The sequence below is a fragment of the Leuciscus leuciscus genome, assembly GCF_965113295.1.
Source record: "Leuciscus leuciscus genome assembly, chromosome: 4".
NCBI classification, from domain to species: domain Eukaryota; kingdom Metazoa; phylum Chordata; class Actinopteri; order Cypriniformes; family Leuciscidae; genus Leuciscus; species Leuciscus leuciscus.
In genome coordinates this window covers 13,528,715-13,536,997 of record NC_138728.1, presented here as the reverse complement: position 1 = coordinate 13,536,997, position 8,283 = coordinate 13,528,715, and positions in this window count along the sequence as shown.

Genomic DNA, 8,283 nt, shown 5'->3' with positions numbered 1-8,283 from the left:
TGCTAATGAAACCAAACAATTTGGACCAACAAAAATCCATTCAACAAAATCTTTTACACTGCAACAGAGGCACATCTAAAACAACATTTAAATGTATTTACGCTGCATTTACAATTGCTAAATAATGCTTTGGGATTTATTTTGTTTGCAATTGATTTCAATTGAGCATGTTGCTAAGCTAACAAGCAAACTCTAATAAGCATAAAAAAAACTTTACCCAACACACAAATGTTGGAAAACATGGCGCGGAATTGAGTTGAGTTAAGTTTGTCAATAGGATTTTGCTAAGCTAACAAGGAAAAACAACAACAACAACCAAAACTTTTGGAACGGATTTTGATGCCTAAAAATGCTCCCTGCATAGGAAGCTCACTAGATTCTGGAGCAAAACAATAGTCAAATGTATTTTGGACGAAAACTGGCTCCCATTATGGAGAAAAAATAAGAAACTGTCTCTTTATATTCTCTCTCTCTCTCTCAAATGCACACAACGAGATAAAAACAGGCATAGTGATGGCCAGGCGCCGATGCCTGACATATACAAAGGAAGTGTTTCGTCTGGCAGTCAGTGTTACTAGGCATTCTGGGCGACGGTCATAGAGAAAGACTGAAAGCTCCACATTGCTCCATTCAGAACAGAGTTGAAGAAAGATGGCTGACCTTCTATTCAGCCAAACTCCCCGTCAGTCATTCGGCTGGCTTACGATGCACTAGCCGTGACGGTGGGTGGGTGGAGAAATACTCCCAAAATCTTGTTGAAATTTTTTTTCTGTACAAGTTAGATATTGGTGCTACCTTTTGCCTTTCATTGTAACATATTTTTGCTTTGCGAAACTGCTAGTTTAGATTTATCTGAACTTCAAAGAGGTGTGTTGGTGTGTGATAAGGACAGCATATTAGAAAGACCAGGGAAGGATAAAAAAGAAAAGAAAAAAAGAATAATGGTTCAAGATGTCTGGGGCAGAGCAGGGGGGTTTGACCGTTTATTCAAACTTTAGACAGGAGAGCTGAGCCAAGGCCTCGATAAAATCAACAGGATTGCAGCGGTCTGGGAACAATAAGCTGATGGGAACGTTCGTTCGCAGCAGACACAAAAAGAAAAAGCAACAACATGACAAGCAATCACTTTAAAACACAGTATCTGGAGAAACACAGTTACATGAAGGAAATATTTACTTGTGTTTTCTAATGGCATGATTAACTTTGCATCAAGCCAGGAGGAGCATCATGCTTTCTTCTGTTTTTCGGTGTGTGGACTCTAGGCTGAATTTTTTTTCCCCACATCCCGCCCTTTCCTGACCAGCCAGACTCCAAATCTCCCCTGAATTTGTGCATTCCTCCGGTATTGCCTAATACATTTTCTTGTCAGGGTGTGTGTGCATAGTATTGTGGACTAGAGTATGTGTGTATTGGATGTTGTTTGGGGTGTGGGTGTGTTTTTGTGTCATTTGTGTGCGTTCGGGGTGGAAGCATCTGTTTATGTTGTTATCACTGACATTTTTTCGGTGATGCACTGCAGACGTTTGGCTCTCTTGGGTTTCTTTAAAACTTCCATCTTTCAGCTGCAGAGGAGAAAAGTCTTGCTTGTTTTTACTGTATTTTACTGATCCAAAATATGAATGCGTTAGCTGGTGCTGATCAGTTAAAACGGTGAAAAACTTGTCACTGTGTTGTTTAGTCTTGCCTTTGTCCTTAATACAAAATCAATTTAATTGAGAAGCAACATTGTGCAAGATATTAACTTGTTTTCAGATAATATGTGTATATATATATATATATATATATATATATATATATATATATATATATATATATACACTCACCTAAAGGATTATTAGGAACACCATACTAATACTGTGTTTGACCCCCTTTCGCCTTCAGAACTGCCTTAATTCTACGTGGCATTGATTCAACAAGGTGCTGAAAGCATTCTTTAGAAATGTTGGCCCATATTGATAGGATAGCATCTTGCAGTTGATGATGGAGATTTGTGGGATGCACAAAGATGCTCTATTGGGTTGAGATCTGGTGACTGTGGGGGTACAGTGAAGTACATTTTACAGGGGGGTACATTTTAGTACAGTGAACTCATTGTCATGTTCAAGAAACCAATTTGAAATGATTCGAGCTTTGTGACATGGTGCATTATCCTGCTGGAAGTAGCCATCAGAGGATGAGTACATGGTGGTCATAAAGGGATGGACATGGTCAGAAACAATGCTCAGGTAGGCCGTGGCATTTAAACGATGCCCAATTGGCACTAAGGGGCCGAAAGTGTGCCAAGAAAACATCCCCCACACCATTACACCACCACCACCAGCCTGCACAGTGGTAACAAGGCATGATGGATCCATGTTCTCATTCTGTTTACGCCAAATTCTGACTCTACCATCTGAATGTCTCAACAGAAATCGAGACTCATCAGACCAGGCAACATTTTTCCAGTCTTCAACTGTCCAATTTTGGTGAGCTCGTGCAAATTGTAGCCTCTTTTTCCTATTTGTAGTGGAGATGAGTGGTACCCGGTGGGGTCTTCTGCTGTTGTAGCCCATCTGCCTCAAGGTTGTGCGTGTTGTGACTTCACAAATGCTTTGCTGCATACCTCGGTTGTAACGAGTGGTTATTTCAGTTAAAGTTGCTCTTCTATCAGCTTGAATCAGTCGGCCCATTCTCCTCTGACCTCTAGCATCAACAAGGCATTTTCGCCCACAGGACTGCCGCATACTGGATGTTTTTCCCTTTTCACACCATTCTTTGTAAACCCTAGAAATGGTTGTGCGTGAAAATCCCAGTAACTGAGCAGATTGTGAAATATTCAGACCGGCCCGTCTGGCACCAACAACCATGCCACGCTCAAAATTGCTTAAATCACCTTTCTTTCCCATTCTGACATTCAGTTTGGAGTTCAGGAGATTGTCTTGACCAGGACCACACCCCTAAATGCATTGAAGGAACTGCCATGTGATTGGTTGATTAGATAATTGCATTAATGAGAAATTGAACAGGTGTTCCTAATAATCCTTTAGGTGAGTGTATATATAGTGTATATATATATATATATATATATATATATTTATTTTATTTTTTTTTCAGATATATGCTGGGTTTCCATGTTTTATGGGTACTTTCCATTGACATAATGGTTTTTATACAGTATAAACGGTATATTATATCCCCTTACACTAACCTTACCCCTAAACCTTACCCATCACAGAAAACCTGATGCATTTTTACATTTTCAAAAAACATCACTTAGTGTGATTTATAAGCTGTTTCCTCATGGGGCCCAAAAAATGTCCCTACAAGGACAAGGATTTCTGGTATTGACAGAAACATTTTCTGGTAAATGCCAAGCAGAAGGGGACATTTTGACCCCATAATGTACGGTTTACAAGGACCACAGACACACACACACACACACACACACACACACACACACACACACACACACACACACACACACACACACACACACACACACACACACACACACACACACACACACACACACACACACACACACACACACACACATACACAAACAACTGCAGACATTCCATACTACGCTTGCAAGCTTGACGAGACTGGTAAAGACATCACATTTTACTGTCAATCAGGATTTTTCCATCGAAATTTTTCTCACAAAATACACTCATAAGTCATGAGTCATAAGTCAAATCATTAGTTTGGTTCATTTGATTTTCTCACACACTTCAAACATTTAGACGACAATCGCCCCATGCAGGACATTTGGAGCCTTAGAATCCAGCCAACCTGACACATCACATCTTTTGTATTTGAACACAAAATTACCAGATAAAATCAATTCAAGCATTTTTAAAAACAAACAAAAATAAAAAAAAGTAGATGAAAGTGACATTAGACAGAATGTGAACAATTCAGGCTTTCAGGCTGTTTTAATCTGTCCTCAAATCCAACAAAAGACAATATTTCACATAATTCATTCATTTATTCATGAAGAAAGACTATAGTAAAACCATATGTACATTCAAAAAAATTTCCTGGGGGGAAAAATCCTCTAACCAGTAACACTCCAGTTTAAAAGTTAAAAGACATTGTGGTGAATTGCAACAAAAGCAAAGTCTCACATCATTATCGTTTTTTATTTATTTATTTGTTATTGCTTTGTAAAGGTTATTATGTGTTTTGTTTTCTTGTATGTTCTCGCATGTACAAGGATTTCTTCGGGTCTCTGGGTTCCTTTAGTTAGGGACTGTTGGATTTATAAGCAGGTTTGTGTGGGGTTCTGCTGGGTTTTGCCTGGTTTGACATGGATTTTATGGCTCTTTTTGGGCTCTTATGACTGAGTTGGCAGCAGTAAAAGCTGTTTGGTGTCTGATGGAAGCTATAAATCAAAACCAGACTGAACCAGAGAAACTGACACTGGATCAGCCCACTTGAAGAAAAGCAGTCTGACTCTCACTCGACCACCAACATACCAGATTTTAAGTAATTAATTGCATGAAATTGTAGTTTAATAACTGAGGATAAAGTTTAGTGGTTTGTTAAATTGGTAATTGAGTTACGTAAATAGCAATGCGGTCTGTCATCTGTCACATCTTGGCCCTCTTGAATTTCAGTACAACAAATATACATTTACAAAGATGCCAAGGAGATTACACACATCCTGCACACAATTTGGTTGTAAAATCCAATTGTACTGAGTTTGGCAAGTCTTGCTAATAAATGTAAAGCTTTGAATGCTTGCTAAGTATGCTACACATACAGGAGGGGATATAATCATACAAATAATAACAACACAAATCTAAAAGAAAGTGTGTAGACAGGAGGTAAGAGGACATTCCATACCGCCCATACTTCCACAGCTGTGTTTTGTCTTAAGGCCTTGATTTCAGATGTGAGGTCTGTGTGCTTCTCTTTAGTGATTGTGGTCGGTGATACAGGGATTAGATTAGAGGAGCTTTTAATGACAGCCTTCATCCGTTTCACAAAACCAGACTGATTTAAAAAAATAAAATAAAAAATAACATATAAATCAGTGAACAAAACGCCTTAAACTCACAAATATTTCAGCAGTGGCGTGTAACGCAGTCACTCCTATTAGCCACTTTGGCGGATTGAATTTCACATATAATATATACATTTTTCAATTGTAGTCTTTTTAAAAAAAGAAATAATAAACTAAAATCATGATTTTTCTATACATATCGTTACCGAAATTTCTGAAACGCTTCTAATACTCATTTTTCGCAGAATAGATACACGATACCAGCTGCGTATTTGTTATGCTTTTTTTTTTTTGGTTAATACATAATTCACATACTTACACATACATATTTTATAGTTTTGATTTGATTGAATATCTCTAACGAAGTTGGTTATGTATAGAACACTCTTATAATGTTTTGGGTTGCAATAAGTTCTTGTTGCAGAAGTGACATTTAAAAAAAAATCATTCAGTCGAATGAAGATGCATATTTCTGACAATATAACTTACATGATGAGGAGAAATAGGAGGAATTTTAACATCCATAAATGAGTAAAAACAAAATGAGTAATTAATGTGTTTCTCATCCGTGCAACTGGACCCTAAAGCAAGACTTTCCATTGAGTGCTCTTAACTAATGACATTATATTGTTTATTGTACTATAGTGGTTTATTAAATTATTGAATTATGTTCGGTGTGTCAGTGACATTGACTGAATGTTGGTATCTTTTGTCTTTTTGTTATGTTTTTCTTTTTTCTCTTGCTCCCCATCTTGTTCCAGCTGTTCAGCGGTTCCAGAAGCAGAAAAGGTTCAGATTTCTCTCCGCTTCTCCGTCGTGGTTTGGTCAGGTCTCTGCCTGCAGGTTCTGATGATTTTAACAGACTTTGACCTCCCTTTTCAGATGCATTCATCACGTCTCTCGTCTGGTCTGCAGATCGGTGTAAATGCCAAGCATAAGGCAGACAGAGCTGCTTCAATCTTGCCACTCTTTACTTGAACCAGTTCTGAGATTGAATCCAGATTGCTTGCAAAAGTTGAGTCATAGGTCCCGATTACACTTTGCATTGTGTAACTAACCTCTGAATGACGTGGGATCTCACACAACTTACTTTTATAACAATGATTCAAAGCCTTTGTCAGGTCAGGATGTCTACAGGAAATTTTAATGTGAGTACATGGTTTTCACTGGCCCAATTTATGGGTGGCTGACGTGAAATATTCTTTGGAAAGATTGGATGTCCTGCAGTGTGACATGCTATATGGCATGTAAAACTATTTTAGATGCTTAATTTAACACTTTATATCATGCAAGTATATATATATATATATATATATATATATATATATATATATATATATATATATATATATATATGTGTATGTATGTATGTATGTATGTATGTGTGTGTGTGTGTGTGTAAATATGTGCCTTTTCCCCTTTGGTCTTAAAGCCCTGCATAGCCAATAACTTCCTCTCATCCATTTGACTAATAGTGTAATAGTTTCCACATTAGGGTTTATAGCTTGTGTGTGTATGCAGACATTCAGCCAAACAGCCATTGAGACCAGCAGGGACCCTTGTGTCAACTATCCTTTAGAGAGTACTTGTGGTGTTAAAGATAAACTCATGCAACAGCTGTAACCTGCTTTGATCCCATTGGTTCATTATGAAATAGACTGCACAGAAAGAGAAATCAGATTTGCAGAGGGTCCAAAAAATCACAGTCATTCATTCATCTGCCAGCAGAAACGTCCCATCAGTGAATATATTTAGCATCATTAAGTGCAGTGGTTCTCAAGTGAGAAGCCTTGACCCAAAAAGTTTGTAGAAAGAAAGAAAATCATATTTTTTGTTGTCAGTGTCAAAGACGTCAAACTTTCTGCGCAAATTCATGTGTCACTTGGTAGAAGCTCTACAAATTAAGCAAATGCAATATGATCAGGTTGCGTGACATGTCCTCATTCTCGAAAACCAAGAACAAAACTACTCAAGGTAAAAGAAAAGAAAATCCAGACTATATTAAATACAGATTCATGTGCGGTGAGCAAGGGAGAGGAAAAGAGCGAGAAGGACAGAATTTGAAGCGGGTAAATAGGAGGGTGTGGGTCACACAAAAGTGTCTGAGTTTTTATGTGGACATTTGGCCTCAGGTTTACTGGCCAGATCCTCTGACTCTGAGCTCAGCCCAAGGCAGATGGCCGGAGGAGATGATGAACAGGTCATCATCTGCATCCTCCACTGATCTGACGCCACATCACACTCTCCAGCTTTCCGATAAATGAGCACACAGTGTCTCCAAAGCTCCACCTGTCCCTATTATAGCTGACAAATAGCTCAGGGGTCAGTCAGAAGAATTTTTTAAAACCATAGTACTTTTTCAGCACCGATAAAGTTGGAAACAGTCTGGTCCAAACTCATTGGTGATTTTAGACCTTATTTAGGGGTCTTGATGAGCATTTAATGCTATCCGACTAACAATTGTTTACATATTGAATGAAAAAATATATATAATTACATGAGCAAGAACAACCATTGGCAATTGACATTGATAATTGTCATATTAATGGATAATGAATTAATTAATCATGATATGAAGTATTCTAAACTGATAACATATTCCCATCCAAAATGTAAATTTTTACCAGCAGAAAAACCTGATTCTTTGTCACAGTTGAATGACATTATTTTTTACTTGAATTATATCTCATTTGTGATCAGATCTTCATACGCTTTTCAAATGGCCAGTAATGCAGGGCATCCAGTGGTGTGATAAAATCGCTGTCAGTGTGAATGAGGCTTGAGACTGAAATCCTAATCACCCCTTTCTAAACGTACAGCTTATCTTTCCTGTCTCCTGAAAATGTGCCAGAAAAGCTCAAAAGCTGATTTAGGAGAATTGACTCATACCAATTCAGCAGTCTTTCAATTTCGACAGGAAAAAGAGAGAAAGTCAGGCAAGTGTAGAATAACCGAAATAAAGAAAGACACAGAGAGAAGAAAAACTGGGTCTTGATTTCAGTAACTAGCTGAACTCAAGCCAACTCCTCCTTCTCCATTCTGGGTTCCTCCATTTGCACATTCAATGCTCTTCCATGCCTGTTACTCAGTACAAATAAACAAGCTTAATAAGGATTTGGAAATGCTGTACGTGTGTATGTGTGGTTGAGGTTACGGGTCACTGAAAAAGTTTCTTGTTTCAAAAGAAACAAAAGTATGGTGGGTGGAAAGGAGGGGAATGTTTCCACCACGCAAAAAAGCAGCGTGAAGTCCGCCGAAAGGGTACGCGAGAGGGAGGGAGACGCTTTTGTTGT